This window comes from Neophocaena asiaeorientalis, unplaced genomic scaffold, assembly GCF_003031525.2.
Source record: "Neophocaena asiaeorientalis asiaeorientalis breed wild unplaced genomic scaffold, Neophocaena_asiaeorientalis_V1.1 scaffold218, whole genome shotgun sequence".
In the NCBI taxonomy this organism is placed as follows: domain Eukaryota; kingdom Metazoa; phylum Chordata; class Mammalia; order Artiodactyla; family Phocoenidae; genus Neophocaena; species Neophocaena asiaeorientalis.
Genome location: NW_020172818.1, coordinates 9,822,254 through 9,843,034, shown reverse-complemented (window position 1 = coordinate 9,843,034; position 20,781 = coordinate 9,822,254). Strand labels below are relative to the sequence as shown.

The 20,781-nt window shown below is 45.7% G+C and overlaps 1 protein-coding gene across 1 annotated transcript in view; it reads right to left on the bottom strand.

Annotated features, from left to right (window-relative positions):
* HS3ST1 (heparan sulfate-glucosamine 3-sulfotransferase 1) overlaps positions 1–19,121 on the bottom strand; it is a 30,053-nt gene extending 10,932 nt beyond the window's left edge. The window contains exon 1 of the mRNA XM_024741811.1: positions 18,895–19,121. The gene's annotated coding sequence lies outside the window, so the exon portion shown is untranslated. The remainder of the gene's footprint in view (positions 1–18,894) is intronic.
* Positions 19,122–20,781: the final 1,660 nt, after the last annotated feature.

Genomic DNA, 20,781 nt, shown 5'->3' with positions numbered 1-20,781 from the left:
GAGGCCAAAGAACCCTGCGCTGTCATCTTGTCCTGTCCGTATCCCTGTTGATGGAGAAACAGGTGGGCACAGAACGGGAATCCCAAGGTCAAGTGTGTAGGGGCTGAAATGAATCAGAAAGCAAGGTCTCCTGATTCCCATGCCACCAGGGCCCAAACACATGGGAATCTGTGTTTCTTTTATGTTGGGACAGGGAACATTAGAATACTTTTGCAGCTGAAAATACATATATACAAGCCAAAGTGAATTCTTCCCCTGGGTGGGCAAAGGTAGAGGGCAGATTTGTCTCATTTCTTGAGCCAGACTGTACAGAGAGAATTTTGTTTCCCCCCAAAATTCAGAGGTTGAAGCCCTTATCCCCAGTGCGGTGGATATTTGGAGATGGGGCCTTTGGGAGGTAATTAAATTTAGATGGAGTCCTGAGGATAAGACCCACAATGGGATGAGTGTCCTTATGAAAAGAGGAAGAGAGATTGGTACTCTGTCTGCCACTTGAGCACACTAGGAGACAGCAACCATCTGCATCCAGGACAGAGCTCTCACCAGGAACTGAATCTGTTGGCATCTTGGTCTTGGACTGCCCAGACTGGAGAGCTGGGAAAAATACATTTTTGTTGTTGTTTAAGCCACCCGGTCTATGGCATTTTGTTACAGCTACCTGAGCAGATTCATACATAGCCCTTAGAAGAAATAGTAAAGAAAAAGAGTCGGCTTGGGACTGCTTCCACTGTGTAAGTTTTCCCAGGGGTAGCACACAGCGGTCTCCTGGATCAGGCAAGTGACATCCACCTAGGAAGGCTGCTGGCCAGTGGGGACTGCAGCAAGCAGCCACGTGTGTACGTGGTCTGTCTAAGGAGCCAGCTGCTGCCGACTCTGGCAGATGTGGTTGGGGACAAGAGACCTGTGTGGGCTGATCTTTGGAGTTCTCAAGATTGAACTATGGATATTTATGTGAAAACTCATGATTATTATTATTTATGAATGTAATAGATGGCTATCAGTTGCCAAGACAGGTGAAGATGAAAAAAAGAAAAGATTAGAAAGCAAGTCTGCAGATGCCTCAGGTCTATACTTTGCCCACAGGTGCCCCCCCAAACTTTTACAAGGCACCTATGACGTTTCTAAGATTGTAATGAGTTCCCAGGGACACAGAAATAACCCAGTCACCGTCCTCAGAGCACCCTGTAAAGTAGAAGATACAGGCGGAAGGAGACCTATTACCGTGTTCAGTGTGGGCAGGATCAGGTACAGTTGCATCAGAGCCCAGGGGAGAGAGGCCACACAGGTAGAAGACCAGGGAGGGCCTGGTGCCATTCTACTAAAAGGTGATCAATGGCCGGGTATAACCTGAGAGGAGGCTTGGGGTCTGCTCAGCAGGCAGTCCCCCAGGGACAATCATCCCAAATGGAGTTTGTAGCAGAATCAGGGCAGGGCAGGGCAGGTTGCGAGGACTCGGCCAGTGCTGGGGTTGGCTGTGGAGGTACAGTCTATGGGGGAGGGTGACAGATATGAGGCTGCAGGAGCCAGCAGGGGCCACGACTTGAGATTCGGAAACACAGTGGAGGGAAAAGAGCCATGGCAATGGAACAAAGCAAAAAGTGCTGAGCTTGAATCCCAGCAATGCCACTCACAGACTCCAAGATGGGGCAAGTTAATGGAAAATCTTGGAAACTACTGCTATCTTTTGGTCTAAGAGCTTGATTTTGTCTTTGCTTTGGTTATGCATGTTCTTGGTTTAACATGATCATTTAAAGGCAGACATTTAAGTGACAGCTTAGTACTGACCTTGAAACACACTGGGGGTGCAGTGAGGACTGACATCCCTGCCTGCAAGTCGCTGAGGGGGAAACAGGCATGGACAGAATTAAAGCATGGTGCCATGGCTGGTTTTGATTTTACATTGTCTGTATTTTTTTTCTTCCTTTTTTGAATTAAATTGCTGCTGTTCCTGTAACAGCACTGAATACAGCAATGGTGGTGCATGGCTTTTTCCTCCATCCCCCCGCATACACATAGGGCTGTGATTTCTGTTCATCCCTTAAAATTTTTTTAAAAACACTATTCAAGTTAAATATTCCTTTATTCTTAAGCTTCAGGTTTTAAAAAATGAATTAGTGTCTCATGTGCCTCTGATTTGAGCTTGAACTTATCTATAATGAATTTACTTTAAACAGGAAACACCTACCTTATTATCTCAGTCATCTTGAAATCTTTAAATGCCATTTAATCTATCGAAAAGATCTTGCACTTGACACAAGCTTCTCTGTGATCTCTTGTTATCTCTTGTTATAATTTCAGTATCTTCAGATTAAATATAACACTACAATAAGTTCAATCATCATCAGCCTGGTCATTTATTCTTTCTGAATGTTGCTGCAGAGTGATTTATGGTTTCTTCTTTTAAAATATTTTCAATTTATTATTAGTTAAATAACATATTTGAAATGATCTGGCATCTAAGGGAGACATTCAGGAATCCTAAGATGAATTACAAGAGCTCAGAGGGAGCAGGCTGGTGGTTAAGAGTGTGGGTTTGAATCCCATCTCCATCCCTTACTCCCTCTGTGTGACCAAGAGCAAGTTATGTGTTCTCTGTGTGCTTCATCTGTTTTTTTTTTTTTTACCTGAAATGTAGGGATGGTTACAGTATTAATTCTGTAGGATTGTCATGAGGCTTAAAGGAGATATTTACTACATGAGCGCTAAGAAGAGGGCCTGGCATATGGAAAACCCTCACCAAAAGTCATCATCAGCCCTGGCAGAACTCTGTTTTCCACTGTAGTGGCTGATAAAGGTCTTATTCAGGTAGTCAATATTGCTAACAACGATCATTTCAGGCACATAAAATGCATCTCCACAAAGTCACCTTTGCTTGAAAGGACCAGTGCACAAGAGTGAGCATGGTGCTGAACTGGGGTCAGGAGCTGGGGTCTAGTCCCAAGTTCTGTCCTGACTTCTGTGTGACCTTGGCCAAGACAAAGAAATACTCTAAGCCTCTTTTACAAAAGGAAACAATCGGACCACAAATGCTAAGAACATCCGCCCTCTTATATCTATCTACAACGCAAAGGCTTTAGAGAATTAAGAAACATTCTTGACTATCAAAGCAAGATACTATTATCCAAAATTCCAAACAAAACAATTACTGTTAAAAATAAATCATAAAGCTTTGTCACTTGGCATCAGTCTAACATTTCATGGGTTAAAGGTAGCAACATGTCTTGAATTTCTACACTTCCAAAGTCCTTTTGATATAAGGGAAAATAATACAGCTTCTAGCAGGAAAGACTGTCCCCTTGGGTAGGGTCTCCCAAACTACCTGCTGCTCTGGTTCTATTCAGATCGTATCCAGCGTTCATTCAACAAATATTAATTGAACGTAGCACCTGATTAAGAGATGGATCAGCTAGATTAGAGAACCATCTCCAAAGGATGCTTAGTCACCACTAGAACAAAACAAGATGAAGAAAAATAGCATTATATAAAAGGCTTCTCAGTGATAAGAAGATATACATTTAAACCAAGCCCTTCAGGCTGGGGTAGGGGCTGAGGGGTTGTGTGTGCTGAGATAAGCCTTCCCCACACCCAACTCCAAAGGGTCAGCTTCAGGACCTTCTAGGCTGGATAGAAGCAGTGGACTCTAGGGCTTTTGCTTGTGTAAGAGAGGGATGTAAGTTTGGGAGTGAGCAAAATTGCCTAAGACAACAGAAAAGGGCTGAGGGCTGCCACAGGGGTCCATTTTCTTGGTTCTGACCACACATAACACTCAGTCTCTCCCTAAGTAAATGAAGATGCAACCTTTGAAGAATAGTAGGACGTGCAAAAACCCAATTATCAGCCTGCTCAGCGTAGCCACAATTCAGACAAGCCCTAAATAGACTAGCTGTGTATCAGGCACTGGGGAATTGGAGATACAGCTTGCATCCTGTTCCTTCCCTCAAATAACTCAGGTACACGCAGGGGTGTAGGGTGTACTGGGAGGCAAATGGAGGGAGAGGGGGCAAAATATGTGATGACTGCACTAAGGTTAGGGCTGAGAGATGGCTACAGATATGCTGCTTATTAGCAGAAAGATTCATAGACAACAGAATAATGGGAAGACATACATCACACATCAAATTATTTTGGTCTTATTAATGTGTCAAGAGATGAGAAGAATTGTAACAGAGTTACATTTAGAAATAGCTTGTTTGTGTTTCAAAATCAAAGATGGAAAATGGCGTGGGAATGAGTTATCATGTCCCAATAACTGTATTTCTTTCTCCAATTCTTAGTGAACAAGAAGGAAAAAGCAAAGGCATTGGAAGAGGGAGTCTTCATGTGATTTTCTGCATTGCTCTTTGTTTTCTGGTGTTGATTAGATTTGATGGAACTTCAGTAGGGCTCATCCATGGGATTCCCCATTCCAGTTCCTTCTGAAAGGAATTTGCTACATAAAATTGTGTGTGTGTGTGTGTGTGTGGGTGTGTGTGTGTGTGAGAGAGAGAGAGAGATAGCTCCAATGATGAACTAAGTTTTCAAGACTTCCTGCAACTTTCACACCCTCTCAAGGCCATCAATGCACTAATGAAGCTAACACGTGTCTTGAGGTCCTGCCCATGTGATGCTTCCATGACAATGAGTTTCCAAAGTTGTCAAAGAAAAAATCTGACTGTGTCCCCCTTGATCATTGAGCCACACTGCTTTCCCACCTTGACAACTACCTTCATTCCCCCATCAGCTGGTAGGAACGTGCAGGCCTGGCTTTGTACTCCAGATTAGGACCAAACTCAAACTAGCATTGGTGTCCAACATGCCAGGGAAAAGGAGGGGCTTGGCCAAAGCACAAGTGTTCAAATTAAATGAGGTTTTGAAGATTGTGCTGAAATTCATAGTTTGGCTTTCCACAAGTCTCCTTCAAATGTTTAGAGTCATAGGAAGAAAGACATTTAGTGTGAGTCACTAAATTAGATTTCAAGAAGATTTCTTCTTACACATATTACTCTCCTTCTTCCCTCAGACACCACCCAGGAGTCTACGTGATTTGCTCAGGACACAGACACCAGGCCTCCTGAGGGCAGGTCCCTTCCGGGCATTGCCCAGGGATACAGGAAGGAGACAGGTCCCCCCTCAGGCTCCAGGAGACCACTGTGGAAGGGGAAAGATGGATGTGGAAATATATACTTACAGCCAAATGAGATGGAAGAAGCTCTGTGGTAGACACTATTTTAGCAACTTAAAGGAGGCCAGGAAGAGGAAGTTTGTGACATGCTTCATGAAAAAAATACCTAAGAAACATTCAGAGGTCTGATGAGGACAAAAACCAAGCTCAACGCTTTTAACTGACATCCAGGGTAAAGTATATAAACAGAAAAATAGAGAAATAAATAGAACGGTGTGGGAAGATCAAAGCAAGTGAGTTGATATCTGCCGGAGTTTAAATCCTGGCTTAGTTATTTGATCACGGAAAAGCTACATGCCTCCCTGGGTCTTATTATTTCCCATCCAAAGATAGGGTATGCTTCCTACCATGTAGAGTGGCTGTAAGAATTAAATGAGATATTGCAGAAAAATACCTCAGTCCATCTGACACAGGGTTAGACCCTCAATGCATAGGAGTTCAATAAAATTAGTTCAATCAACAGTAGTATGATGAATTAGCTTGAAGAGAAAAATAAAAGGACAATAATAGCAATTAAAATTCAGATTTTTGTAACAACTAGGCTGCTAAATAATTGTTGTAAGAAAGGAATTGCAACATTCCAAAAATTGACAAGGAAAAGCATTCTTCAGAAAAAGTGGAAATTTTTGAGTATTGAGAGCTATGCAGAGAGAGATAGATGGCAAAGAAAACAGCAGAATGAAAAGCACCAAGTGGCTCAATCTAATGTTTTTAAAGGACAACAATTATGAGATAATTACCCTTTGAACCATCTTTGCAGAGGACTGTAAAGAACTATTTAAGTAAGAAAAGGCGGCAGGTGAAGGCAATTCTGAACACATGCGATTGTTTAAATCAGCAGGGCCCGGTGGCTTGTGTAATCAGAATCCTCACTAATGGCTCCATGCCAACCCCGAGCCCTTCTGCTGCATCTGCTGAATTTGTGTGATGGAGGAAGCGTGGCCGGGATCAGAGCAAGGCCAAGGCTGGCTCCACTTTCAAGAGTAAACAGTGTAGAGCCTTCCCTGGGGCAGGGGCCTCCCAGGCTAGGGGAAGGCTTATGCACACAGGGCTGCCTGCAGTGAGAGGGCTTGGGAAAGGACAGAGCGCCGGGTGGCACTGACTTTACCCAGAGGACATTTTCTGGGGTCACTTTCATTCCTTGGTGGGTCACTAAGGACAGCTGCCCACGTGAGCTCAAAAAATCTGAACTAAAACATCAGGCTTCTCTCAAAGACTGATGTTTCTGTTTATGATAACGGTACTTTCACTTCCCAGCGGTACATTCTGTTGAGCAATCCTGCACTGAGATCAGGGAGCAGGTGGGAGCGGGTGCAAAGCTCTAAGAGCAGCGGTTTATCCTGCTCTCTGGGGGCAGCTGTTTCCTGAGGGATGCGGTGAAGCCCACAGCAATCACAGCAACGTCATGGCGCCAGAAGGAGCCAGGAGAACTGAGAATCGACCCCACATCTCAGTGCCTCCTCCGTCCGCAGCTTGTCCCACTCAGGTCGGTGGCAGGACTCTGCCTTGAGGCTCTCAGAAACCTAGAAAGACAGTGCAGGCCATCACGCCAGAGTGGGGAGAAAATGCACAAAACTTCAGCTGGCCTGTCAAGCTCCAGGAAGTGACACTTCACTTCCGCTTGCTTTCACTGCCCACAGCAAGTCACAAGGCCATCTAATCTTCAGATAGGAAAAATGCAACCCTACTCTGTGCCTGGAAGAGAGAGAGCCGCAGAGCTGCCACATGCAACTGCCACATGCACGTTATTTATTATGGATGGAGCTGGGCGGTGTGGTGGTTGGAGAGCATCCAGGACAGACCTAAGGGAAGGACAGAGTCTGGAGCTCAAAACAGGGGGAAGGGCTTCCCTGCTGGCACGGTGGTTAAGAATCCGCCTGCCAATGCAGGGGACATGGGTTCGAGCCCCGGTCCGGGAAGATCCCACATGCCACGGAGCAACCAAGCCCATGTGCCACTACTACTAAGCCTGCGCTCTAGAGCCCGCGAGCCACAACTACTGAGCCCATGTGCCACAACTACTAAAGCCCACGTGCCTAGAGATCATGCTCCGCAACAAGAGAAGCCAAGGCAAAGAGAAGCCCGTGCACCGCAACCAAGAGTAGCCCCCGCTCGCCACAACTAGAGAAAGCCCAAAAAGCAACAGCAACGTGTGCAGCAACGAAGACCCAACACAGCCAAAAATAAATAAATTAATTAATTAATTTAAAAAAAAGGGGGGGAGGCTGTCAGAGGGAACAGCATGGGCAAAGGGTGGAATGTCCACATTCCTGATTTATCTGGGGAAACAATGGGCAGTCCTGTAGTCAGAACACAAGGTGTGTGTCAGAACAGAGGATGGTGAGGGACGAGGCTTGAAAGACTAGAATGTGAATGCCATGCTGCAGGATTTGAATTGCATCATTACTTATAATTATATTTAAAAAAAAACAAAACAGCAACAGAAAAACTAGGTTTTGAGCACCCACTCTGAGCATTAAATGTTCCCTAGGCACCACCACATTTAATCCTGACAAATCAGAATTAAAAACAGAATATATTGGGTTCTTAGGTTTTTCTAGTCAACAGTTATTTCCTGGGTGCCAACTGCCTACCAGGCATTGGTTCAGAATTGATCCAGGGTGGTAGCTTCCATCCTCCTATGATTTAATCTACTGGAACAGATTAAACATTAAATAAGTGTATGAAAAAATCCATAATTAAAAATCACAGAGTATGTGAGGTTTAGAGAGACGATTACCTTGCCCAAAGGGATATTGTGATGTAGCAACATGGCTGAGCCGAGATCTCATCTATGTTTAAGTGTCCTGCACTCAAACACTAATACTGTAAATCACGGGGATCCATGGGACATTCTTCATCAAGGGACAGGGCAGGGACCTGATTATAGTTGTGTTTTGTAAAGATTGTTCGGGTCAGGGCTGGAGAAATTAACATAGAGAAATACTGCAGATGCAAATGGTTGTAAAAGTTATGGAGCTGGGGAGGGAAAGAAAAGCATAACCAGGAGAATACAAGATTTGTATTTCAGCTGAAGACAGAAATAAAAGATGTTATGAAGCAGAGCAGGATCCATTGCCAATTGCAAGATACAAACATAAATGTAATAGTTGCTCAAAGGCAAGAGGGATCAATTCGGGATGACCATATTCGATTAATTGGTCTCTTCCACAGTTTCAAATGTCTGTGCCTTAGTTTCTCCTTCTGTAATTCTAGCCTGTGGGCAAATTTTTGGCTAATGGGACCTACGGGGAATCTTCTGCAGGCTTTTGAGAAAGGTTTCCTTCCCCAATTAAAAGAGTTCCCCAAACTTGCTCCCTTCCTATGTTAGAGCAAAGGGATGAGGGAGGCTGCTGGGGCCACCATGGGCTTCTCACCACCTAGACAGAGATCAGCGGAAGTGGGAGGTGAACTGGAAGGCAATACACAGCTAGAGTCTTAATAACATTCTTGATCTGCTTTTCACACAAAATCAGGCTTACCAGCAAGAAAAGCTAATGATCACTACTAAGTGCGGCATTATACACACTTCCTTGGTCCAGACTCTCAAATCAATGTTTCACATATGTTATTAAATGTGATTCTAGCAGCAAAAGGTCCATGAAGTATAATTCCATTTAACAAGGCAACCAAGGTTGGGAAAAACAAAATCATTTTTCCCAATGTCAAACACCTCAGATAATACACTACCTTTTGGAGCAGGGACAGTTCTTTTTCGTGACCTCCAGAGTGCTCTGGCCCCGAGGATGCTCCCAGCTTGCTGAACAAACTGAGGAGGACCGACCTGTCCCCCCAGAAAAGGTCAGTTCCTCTGATGTGTGGTGTGGAAAGTGCTTAAAGATCAGAAGGGAGGGAACCATTTCACAGGGAGAAATAGGGGCAGGAGAGATGCCACACTGAAACTCTCTCTAATAAGAGTCCATGTTTAATGAAGGGAAATGTAAAACTAAACCCAAAATAACAGACCCACCCCTCGCAGCAAGAGGAGGACCAAGATGGGCACGGTGGCTGTGTCCTCCACACAATGTCACTGGGTTCCCTTGTGTTCAGTTGTCATCTAGGACTTTATGCTGTTACAGAGCAGGGGGAAAGGTTCCAGTTTCTCTATTTCCATCACGTTCCACACTCTTTCCAGTTTCACCATTACAGTTCTTGCAGTCCTTCCCTCAAGGTCATAAGTATTAAGTTGGGGTACTGAGAAGACTTGGGAGAGGGAGAGGGAGTGGCATTTACTTAAATGACTACATCGGGATGGGATTTAACCAGGGACTTATTGTTACAAGGTGTCACTGCACTTCCCTGGGCTTCAAATCCTCTGTCTTCTTACATTCCTTTTCTGCCCTGCTTCTCTCCCTTCTCTTCTCTTCCCTCCCTCTTCCCCAGGTTCTTCCTCCCTCCCTTTCACTCTCTGTACCTTGTGTCTTCCCCTAACAGTAAAACTTTTTCTACATTACTGCTTCTAAGCTATTGGCCCAGAAAATGAAATAATAAGATCTGTACGGATTATATAAATAAAGACTAAAGAAACAAAGGGCAAAAGACTCAGAGAGTCTCCCATGAGTATGATGCATGAGATTCAGTCCATGGTCTCTGTGACATGACATTGAGTTTGCAATCTCAAGGTCTACACTGCTTTCTTTTGTCGTCTTATTAATAACATTTTTTAAAAGGCTGACTATGAGCCAGGCACCACGTAAATGCTTGACATTGCTTATTTGGTTTAATGCGCACGAAGCAATCCTCTGCTATAATTTTAATTGTGCCCCATTTGAAGATGTGGAGACTGAGGCTTAGGGAGGGGAAGTAACACCTCCTACTGCATGGCCAAGAAGTAGCAAAGTAGATCTAACCAGATCTCTCTGGCTGATTAAGGCTGCATCCTCACCAACATGCCCCTTTGCTTTCTTTCTGGTCCATATTCCATATAAACATAATGCTAGTAAGCAGCTCAGGTTAAATGAGGAGTTAGTAATATAAGCTGCAACAGAAACTGATTATTTTGGCATGAGCAGTATCTCACTATAGAAGAAAGCATTAAATTCTGCTTGGGAAAAGTCTACCGGCAGCCAAAGTCTTGCTTATTGAATTCCCCAGCAGGTTATTACTTGAAATGGAAACACATTTTCATGGCCATCCTCAGAATAACATATTCTAGCAGTCCTGGGGAGATCTCAGACTCAATTCATAACCTGAGTTCATCTACTTGGGAGGAGCGGGTCTGAAAGGCCCTCTCACTGTTTTATGAGCTTTGGATTCATCAGACGAGGGAGACATTGCAGGTGTGAGTTTTCAAAGCACAAAGTATTCCTTCAGTGTACTCAGTGGAACCCTTGTGTGTGCCTCGTAGTTCCAACTCCAGCCCTGTGCAGTAAATGAGCTCGGAGCAATATTGTTGAATCATGTGCTACGTTAGCGGACTGAATGCTCCCCTGGTAGCCTCACGGGATTAAAATACCTTCTTCCCAAAGGGTATTGGGAATAATCTGGTGCATGCATGGGAGATATCTGACTAACTTATTAAATGCACTCAGAGATCTGACTTGTCCACAATTCTTCTGCTTCTTTTAGCAAACAAGTAAGCTTGCCTTGGTTTAATCTGTTGCTAAGCTCATCAGAGAAAACAGCCCTTCCTGCTCTCCTTGGAACCCTGGCTAAGTCATTTCACCTCCAAATTACTGTATTCTCCCCTCTGTAACTGCCTACAGCTCTGGAACTTTCACCAAAGGCATCACCCAGAACTCTCACTGCAAGAACAGAGATGCTTAATAAAATATAGGACTTCCGGTTAAATTTAAATTTCAGAAAAAACAATCAATCATGTGTTAATATTGAGTATCTGGGATATACCTATACTAAAACAGTATATGCTATTTATCTGAAATTAAAATTTAACTGGGTGTCCTGTATTTTTATTTGTTAAATCGGGCAACTCTGCATAAGATGAATATAAGTTTTCTTGAGCATTACACTAGGCATTTGATATGGGCAATCTCTTTTAATCCTCATTAGAATGTTGAAAAATCTGAGACCCAGAAAAACTGTCTTTTTCTCAGGGTGATACAATCAGTAAGGAGGGGAATCAGAAATGCCAACAGACATGACTTCAAAAGCCATGCTGTTTCCACCTCAAGAATAACTCCGAAATCTAATCCCAGAAATCTGTAATTGACACCTTTTCTGTCCTTCCTGTCCCGGACACTGGGAAAAATCTGGTTGAAGACGTAATTTACATCAAGTGCAAGTGAGTTTTCCAGAGACAGTGCCAGCCTGCTTTCACTCCATGCCACTTGAGTATGTATTTTTCTGAGCACAGCTAAAAGAGCATGCCTTTTTATTTCAGCTGCATCTGCAATCACCTTTCTCCCACTGTATTTTAACTGCTGATGCAGGACTCTGATTTACTCTCCTAAACTAAAGAGTGAAGACATTTACATAAAGCAACCCTATTGCAGGGTGTACCTAATCTGCAGAATTCTAGGGGAAATTCAACAAGACACAAAACACATCTCAGAAAGTGCTGAAATGGAAGTTCTTAACGAATCAAAGGAGACGTGAATGTTTGAAATCTAAATATATTTCTTCGCTTATAGAAAACTCAGTCCTCCAGGGATTTAACCAGTCTCCACCTTGAGCGATCTGCTCACTGCAGGTGGAGAAGCACAGCCCTGGATCCAGGGTCTGCTGCCTTCGTTCTGAGGATCTAAGAAAAGTCGCTTCGCTCCTGGACCTTGGTTTCCTTAAATACAAAATGAAGATGCTAAGAGCTCCCTGTCTGCCTTGAAGGACTGGGTACAGAAGAAAAAGGAGACAGTGGGTATTAACATACTAGATGGAAGTAAAGAGTTATCATTTTCACTCTTTTCTCTCTTTTTCCATTTTTTTCAGTCTTTTTTAATCGTTTTCATTCTTTTCATGCCAGAGTGCTTTGGAGCTGCCAGGATCTAATCAGGGAAGGGTTTGTATTTAGCATGTCAGCTCTTCACCTGGGCTGACCACACTAGGAATCCCTAAAACCCACAAATGAGATCGCACCTAGGGCTTGGGGCCATATTTTGATTATCTTGTATCATCATCGTTCTTTGGCTTTTCTCTGCAAGCCTTTCTCTTTCCCCCATGAAGCCTTTCCTAATTCCCCCAGGCAGAAATGTTGCCTCTTGTTTCTTTTCTGAGCAACTACTTGGAACCAGACACACTGTTCTGGAAGCTGGTGGGAGAAACAAGCCTGTGCCTCCAGATGCCTGCTCACACAGGGTGCATATTCTGATGGGGGCGTGAGAGATAGTGAGCAAGTGAACCAATGAAGTAATGAGAGGACTCCAGATAAACATTATGGCTACAAAACCATGCTGTGGGAGCGAGTACTGCAATGAGAGAAATAAATAGGGTGATTGTAAAGAAGGTGTTCTCAAGGACAGGCTTACCTGATGACACAGGCAAAGGCTCAAACAGGATGCATTTCTCAGCTCATATGCAAAAAAAAAAATTGCTAATTTATCTGACTACCATACTAAACTGTAAGTTCCTCAAGAACAAGAACTATTTTCTTTAATTTTCTGCACAACTTCCCTGGCAACAACAGTCACTGTCAATGGCTGGGCCGACTGGGGAGAGGGTGTACTAGAGTTTCAAAAATCATAAGTACATTTCACACTTAGAACAGATTTTTTAAATACTTTGTTTTCTTGACACAAAATGAAATTTGGTAATCACACAAAATGTCATGGCCAAGTAAAAAAAGCTTTAAAAAAATCTTCACTGATGATGGGGTCCAGGATTCAAATAGGTTGAGAAGCACAGACCTAAACTGTTCCTGACACATATCAGATGCTCCATTAAAAAGATGCTGAATGCCAGCATTCCGAATGTCAAAACTCAATAGTTATGATACCCTTTCCACCCTCCTTGCTCACTTTCGCCATCTACTCTTTTGCTATCATTTATTCATGTCTTCCATGCTGGTCTACAGTTTCCTTGAGGACTGTCCCTTGATTGGTTTTGTCTGTTAGTGGATTCTAGCACCTAATCCAGCGCCTGGCACCTGCTAGACACTCAATGAATGGGCTCAATAGTTGATTTCATTAAAATTAAGATAACAGTCTGTTATTAGGGGTTTACCCACAATAGCGACTCCCAGAATATAATCCAGGGTCCAAATTCCCACACCCCAAAATCTTTTATTTCCGACAGTGAAACTTGACTTTGGTTATGCTGAGTCAGAGACTGAACTTGGAGATTCCTGCCCCGCCTGCCGCAGGTTTTACCCCAGCACCCTGATACTTCTTCTGATTTATTTTTATTCTTAGCACATCTCGATCTAATCTAGGATAGATTGTCCTTACCCATCTTGCTTTTACCTGTCTCTTCCACTAGAAGACAAGCAGAAGGGCAAGGCTTTCCCTCTGTTTTATTCCCTACTGTGTCACCAATGAGAAGAACAACTCTTGGTACATGACTGGAACTCAATAAACATATGTTAAAGGGATAAATGCAATTGGTGTAACTGCTTACAGGACAAGGAAAAGGAATACCGCAAACACAAATTCTGTAGACATGAAACTTAACTCACTGGAGCACTGTCTACACTACACTCCCAACATACCCTTGCCTCAATACTCCCAAGAACTGATTTTACTTAGCCTCATATTCCAACCAATTTCTTTTCTATTCCCAGAACCCAGAGGCCATAAATTGGAGGCCTGTGGGATATAGATGAGGAGGCCTACCTATAGAATTGCTTTGAATTACCGGCTGGTACTTAAAAGTCAGTAGATTCTACATAAAATTGTGAACTTGCAGCCTATCTTGGAAAAAAGAACCCCAAAAAAAAACAGATGTGGCAAGACAGGGCCTGAGGTCCCAACTTGTGTGCTGGGTCAGAGCTGCAGCCCCCCACCCCCTTTACCCTGATTGTTCCCAGGCCTGTTTTGCTCAGGCTATTCCTTGCCTGGCTGCTGAAGTCATTTGAGTGAGCGACCCCTGCTGGAAAGTTACCAAAAAGCATGTAACATTAAAAAAAAAAGAAAGAAAGAAAGAAAAGAAAAGATGTCCCCTGGGATCTATTTCCGTTATGTTTACGCTATTTCTTGGAAGAATAATATATTCATTTTTCTAGAACTCTGGTGGTATCACATAACAACTGACAAACTATGGCCCAGTAAATATTATTCTAACGGCCTGAAAAAACTATGAGCTTAATTCCCTGTGGGTAGAGGAAGCTGAGAATGCTTCATGCCAGAGGCAGGCCTGAAGACAAACTGTGAACGGCTGTGCATCAGCTGGTTACAATTCTGGCTAAATCAAACAGAGAAAGAATTTACTTGAAGACTATGAGTTACCTCTAGGAATTAATGAGAAGCCGAAAAGCCAGGCTTGGAAATGAAAAGGAATGGAGGGAACCTGGCACCAGGGACCGTCAGGATAATGACATAGGAATGGCATCCCTGGGACATCCTGTGACATTGAGGCTGCTGCTGACACCACTTGATTCATGACCCATGGTCATAAATAAATGCTCAATTGTCCCTTTGTCCCTTAGTTAGTCCCTTGAGATTCCAAGTCACAGGTGGGATCAACCAGCTGAGCCCCAGTTCAAGGCCCAGAGATGTGGGCACAGAGAAAGAGCCCCACCCCACCATGGAAAAGTCCCTCCATGAGGGGAGGGTGGTACCCCCTAAATAAGAAGGGTGTTTGGTTGCTGGGAACCTTCCAAAATGCATAAGTCCACTGTGGATTAGGAGGAGATTTTAAGTGGTGATGGGAGAGGGAGGGCAACACAGGCAGTACAGAGGAATGGAATGAGAACAGACAGACCTGAACTCCAATCTGGAATCCTCTGTACCCTCAGAAAATTAATTAACTTTTCTAATCAGCAGATTCCAAATCTTTACAACAGAAATGATGCCATCTGCCTGTGTACAGCATGGAGTTGCTTGTGAAGATTCAGTTCAATTGTTCATTCACTCACTTCAAAAATACTTATCCAGGGCTTCCCTGGTGGCACAGTGGTTGAGAGTCCGCCTGCCGATGCAGGGGACACGGGTTCGTGCCCCGGTGTGGGAAGATTCCCCCATGCCGCGGAGCGTCTGGGCCCGTGAGCCATGGCCGCTGAGCCCGTACATCCGGAGCCTCTGCTCCACAACGGGAGAGGCCACAACAGTGAGAGGTCCGCGTACCACAAAAAAAAAAAAAAACAAACAAAAAAAAACTTATCGAGCGTGTATTAGCCACTTAGCTAGGTCCTGGAGACAACTTTTGAACACCAAAATGCAATAGAGAGACACTTGATGTTGATGACAGAGGTAGACAAGGGAAACCCAGGTCATCTCCTGAAACTGATACACTCATCTGCAAGTTCCTCCTTTTTTGGTTAATCAATATAAGGGCCCTTCCTGAAACATATATTTCCTGAAGACATAGGAAATGCATTAAGCTAAAAAAACCAAAAAACACTCAGAAATTTAACTCTGGTTCTACAAACAAGAAACTAATAGTTCTCAAAAGCCAGGAGCCCTGATGCTGGTGAATTTCAGGTGGCATAATCACAAGGAGATACTGGTCCATTATGTGGAATCCTCTCCCTCATTTAAAGTTTAGCATATGTAATTCACACAGACATTCACAAACTATAATAAAATTTAGCATTAAAATAGACCAAATGAAATTGGCAGGAAAAGCATATTAAGTAACCTTGTACATTTTTCACCAGTGTTTGAGAACTGCCCAAATGCTCTTCACATACATTTCTCACTTTTAATCTTTCAGTCTCTATTTTGCAGAGGTAAAATCTGAGGCTCAGAGATTAAAAAATAATTTGCTTAGGGTCCTGGGGCAAGAAGCTGGCTCCAAATTCAGCTAGCACTCTTGCCATTCCCCACTGGAAAATGTTGGCCTTGCTAAGAAGCACTGGGTCATTAGTGAGGTTGAAGGAAGATACTTACATCAAAGTGATGGGGAAAAACCCAGATCTTTTCCAACACCAGCTGGAAAGTTACTGCATTTCCCACAGAGCAGTTAGAAAGTTGCTACTCCCCTAAGTTGCCTTTACTCCTTTACACAGGCCTTTACTCCTCCAAGACTGTCTCTCATACAAGGACCCTGGCTTAGAAGCATGCCCTGGAACCTGGATTCTCAGCTGTGACCCTGAATACAGGCTCAGTTCCATCAGGACATCACTACCTTTTACTGTCCCTCTCTCCAAACTGGCCTCAATAGAGAGAAAATGACTCTGTACTCCCTGTGGGTATGGGCCACCCTGGGTAGATGCCCTGTTCTGGGAAAGGCACTGTTTACCCATCAAGCAATTTTACATCAGCCAGTCCACCTCCCTAGCCCCTTTCTATTCGCCATCAAATTTTAGTTCAAGATAAGAAAAGCTTCCACTTTGTGTTTCCCTTCAAGGAGCACTCCAGACTTTTCCAGTAAGAGGATTTCTTCTTTTCACCACAAAAGTGCATCCCCAATTATATTGTGGAGTCCAAGGGTTCCTGAAAATCTACAAAGTGGAGGACTTGAAATTTCACACAAAGCACACCACAACACAGCTGAGAACCATGGGTTTTTCCTGATGCCCTTTGCAAGTTCAAGGTAGCACTTTCTCACCAGTTTCCCAAGCAAAGAATTTCCCATCTTAAAGCTACGGTGCCCTGAACAGCCCGCAGCTTCAGCCTGGATCTCTAGCCCGGAAACACCGCTCAAGATGTCTCCATAAGGGATCTTCACTGGATGTTACCTCCGTAATTAACTGCTTCGACTTAAGAGTGCTTAGTCACGAAGTTGCTGATCCCAGTCAAACTCGGCTGAAAGAGTTAGAAAGGACCCACTGAAGCCCTGAAAAGCTCCTTGAGAAGCTGATCTTTCCCTGCCTAGCGCTGGAGAAACCTTATGTAACACAATGGTCCATTTCAATGTTATTTGTGCAATCCTATGGGAGGGAAAAAAGAAAAAAATCTAAGCACTGGAAACACAAAGAGTAACGCGGGGATTTGTAGCAGAAGCGTCCATCTCCTGAGATTTCACTGGGTCACGCTTATTCGAATCGCACCCAATTGTTACTGAGAAAGCAAAAGGCAACAGTAATTCCGAAAGCCAAAGGAGGGGCGTTGGGTTTTAGAAACCCATTTAGAAATGCAGAGAGGCAGATGTTGGGTTATCTCCCCTTCCTTTTTTTTAAACATGAAATTCCTGAAATTAACACGTGAGTGGAAGTTGGTAATTACATTTTAACAAAATAAGGTAAGATTTTGAGGCAAGGCGAGAACGCCCGTGTAGGACCCAAAGGATCCTGCGTGTAAAAGGGCTGTGGCCACTAAAGTCGGTCAAGCACCTGCGCCCGGGCCCTAAGGAACTCTCCGGGGATCGGCTCCCGCAGCAAGCGGCGGGCGGAGCAGCCGAGCCGGTGGTGCCGGGGCTTCGAGAGCTCAGGCTGCAGAAGAAGTGGGCGCACTCCATCCTCATCCCTTGGCTGCTCCCTGCTAGCAGGGCACCGCTTCGGGGAGCGCAGCGAGAAGGCAGTAGATTTGGAGTCGCCTCCCTAGAATCCCCTCAAAAGCATCTCTGTAGAAGTAGTGGATAAAAATAGCCGGCGGACAACGCTGTGGGGAGGAGCGAGACTCGCGCAAGACAAGGAACGGATACAACTGGTCCTGCAAAGTGGAGGGCGGAGGAAGAGGGATGCAATCCCCTCCCGAGAGAGGGGCCCGGGAGTGCGAGGAAGCGTGGACTCCCGCCCGGCAGAGGGGATGAGACGGAAGACTCACAGAGCCGGCAAACGTCCGCAGAGCAGAGCACACCTCACACCCCGCGCCCTGCATCCCAGCTCTTGCCCCCGCTCGCTTCTCCATCCCATTTTTTTTTGCCGGCTCAGGAAGCGGCCCTCCGGCTCCCGGCACAGGCAGGGGCCAGAAGGGTGAGCAGCGCGCAGTCGGCCACCTGGCTCGGAGGGCGCACCTGGAGACACCAGGCTCCGTGAGTGTGCCCCTGGTTCTGAGCCGGGTTCTACGCGTTCCCACCGCAGGTTGGCGCCCCTCCTCCCCTCACCTTCATCTGCCGTCACCACCCAAGGTGCTCGAAATAGAAACAGATGCAGGGGAAAAAAAAAAAAAAAGAGTAGAAAGTAACACGAAAAATCAGAACCGTGCATAATTGGCATTAGGGGAAAAGGGTACTTACTGTCTGTCGCCTCGATCTCTCTCCTCCCGAGCATCCCCGCCCCTCGGGAAATGCCCCATCTCTGCTCCGCTCCAAAAGCAAACCAGACCAAGGTTTCCCCACCCTGGATGCTCCCTCAACAGACTGACTTTTTGCTGACTGTATCCGCGCCCCAAGTTCTCAGCCAGAGTGGTACCCGGGCTCCGCTGCGCTTTGAGCTCCTGCTACCCCTCACGGTCGGTCCTAGAGAGAAGCCTCGGGCAGGAGCGAACCTCCTGACTCTGCTAAGGGGTAAGGGAAAAAAAAGAATCCAATTCACCAAATCAGAACCCGGATACCTGCCTGTAAAAGCCAGTCCCTGAAGACTTGCACAGCTGAGGGACCAAGTCAGGAGGTTAGAAGGATGGGAAAACCTCTGGCCTCTCCTTCCTTTTTCCCCCAATGTACACTCCACTTGCTCCAGCCTCAACTCACCTTGGGCTCTGCTCTTGCCCTAAGTCCGGGCTGCCAGGTCAGGGCACCTCGACGGCCCCTCTTCTTGCCACTCCCCAGACTGACGGCCCTCGCCTCGCGCGCTCGTCACTCACCTGAGCCGCGCCACCTTCCAGCAGGTCTGGCGCCCGAAGTCGGCTCTCGGGCTTGGCCATGGGCAGCGCCGTGGAGCACCGGCGGCCGGCGGAGCGAGCCTCGGGACGACCTGGGCAGGCGGATGAGGCACGGGCGCAGGCACCCACTGAGACCAGGCAGTGGCGGAGGTTCGTGGCTGCCCGCGAGCCGGGGACTTTGCAGGCGCGAGGCTAGGTTATCAGACCCGAGGAGGGGAGGGGCAGGAGGAGGGGCAGGAGAGGGAGGAGGGGACGGAGGAGGCGGGCGCTGAGGGAGAGCGCGTTGGGCAGAGGAGGATCGCGAGCGCCCACTGCTGCCCGGCCCGCGCCGGTGCTGCCCCGAGTCGGGTCCGCTCGGTGACCTGCTAGCTACTTAGCGCTCGCCGCGGCGGGTCTGGGCTGAGGACTCCCGCCGATAGGTATTGAAAGAGTCAGTCCCGCCCACCTGACACGGCAGTTCCTCGGGTTTTAGTCCCGGGAGGCTGGGGGGTGGGGATGGGGGCTTGGGGAGGGGACCAGCGCTACCGGGAGGATGGAGTCTGTTGTGGGTTGGGTGACTCTGCCGTCGCTGCAAACCTGGGAAGTCCTGTCTACTCCGTCACTCTTGCTAGGGAAAGGTAGGTCCGAACCCCATCTCTTCCTCCACTTTCCAGCTTTGCAAGGTCCCCGATACCTGCGCTCCTCCCACGTGCGTCAGCACGGCCGGTTTCCTTCCCGGCAGGTGCCCTCTTTAGGCGTCGGTGCTCCCCGCGCCGCCCAGGAAGTAGGGGAAGCCATCCTCACACACCGCAGCCCAACCGGGACGCCAGTGGCTGGGCACCCCGGCCCAGGATCAGCGCGAGCAGCCGGCTCCCAAGCGCTCCGTGTCGCCATGAACGCGCCCTCCAGCTTCGGTTTCGCGTCCGCGAGCCGATGCCGGTTCACCAGGGGAGCGCAGAGCGTTCAGCTCTGCCTTTGCTAGTGCACCAGGATTGCAAATGTCAGCTCTGAAATTAAGCAGGTCTCCCTGCCCCCTACCCCGCGTTCCTGTGGCTGGGAAGTTTTGTGTGAGAACTAGACCGGCCTTCAGTTCAATTTCAGATTTAAGGTTTCCAGGGGCCTGGAGTTGGAATCTCCTTGGAAGCTGGGCTTCCTGCCTAGCCGAGCCAAAGCAAGTCGCCCTCAAAGGCAGATCAGCAAACACGTAAAAAAAAAAAAAAAGAAAGAAAAAGAGAAAAAAGAAGGAAAGAAAAAAAGAAAAATGCCAGGTGAGCGTCAAAGTAATTTATTTTAGATGAAATTTCAGCAGCTCTTCCATATCTTAAATATTGGAAGATAAATACTTGGAAGAATTCGAATCTGTCCTTTAAGTTTAAAAAAATCTTTCATTAACTTTGCTTAGATTAAAAATACTCTCCCATCTAAGTAATTAATGCTGTAGGAAATTGACCCCTTTCTCACGTACTGTTACCCAGTGCCCTTTTACAATAGAAAACAAGATAATGACCAACATTATCTTGCTGTCTAATAAAGCTAGTAGTATCTGGGAGGCCAAGGCCAAGTCTTATTTTGGAAAATAAGCTTTTAGGGGTTTTAATGACCCTGGTTACTTCTTTGAGCCAGACTAATTTTGACATGCCTATTTTAGATTGAAAAAAAAAAAAGAGGAAAAGAAAAAGAAAAATATATATATATGTTTTAAAAAGTCACTTTAATCAGACTTGTGGTTAGGGGCTGAGATTGGAGGAAGGTGGTCAAAAAGTACAAACTTCCAGTTATAAGATAAATAAGTACCAGAGGTATAATGTACAACATAATGACCATAGTTAATTAACACTGCTGTACGGCACATAGGAAAGTTGCGAATAGAGTAAATCTATTTACTAAGAG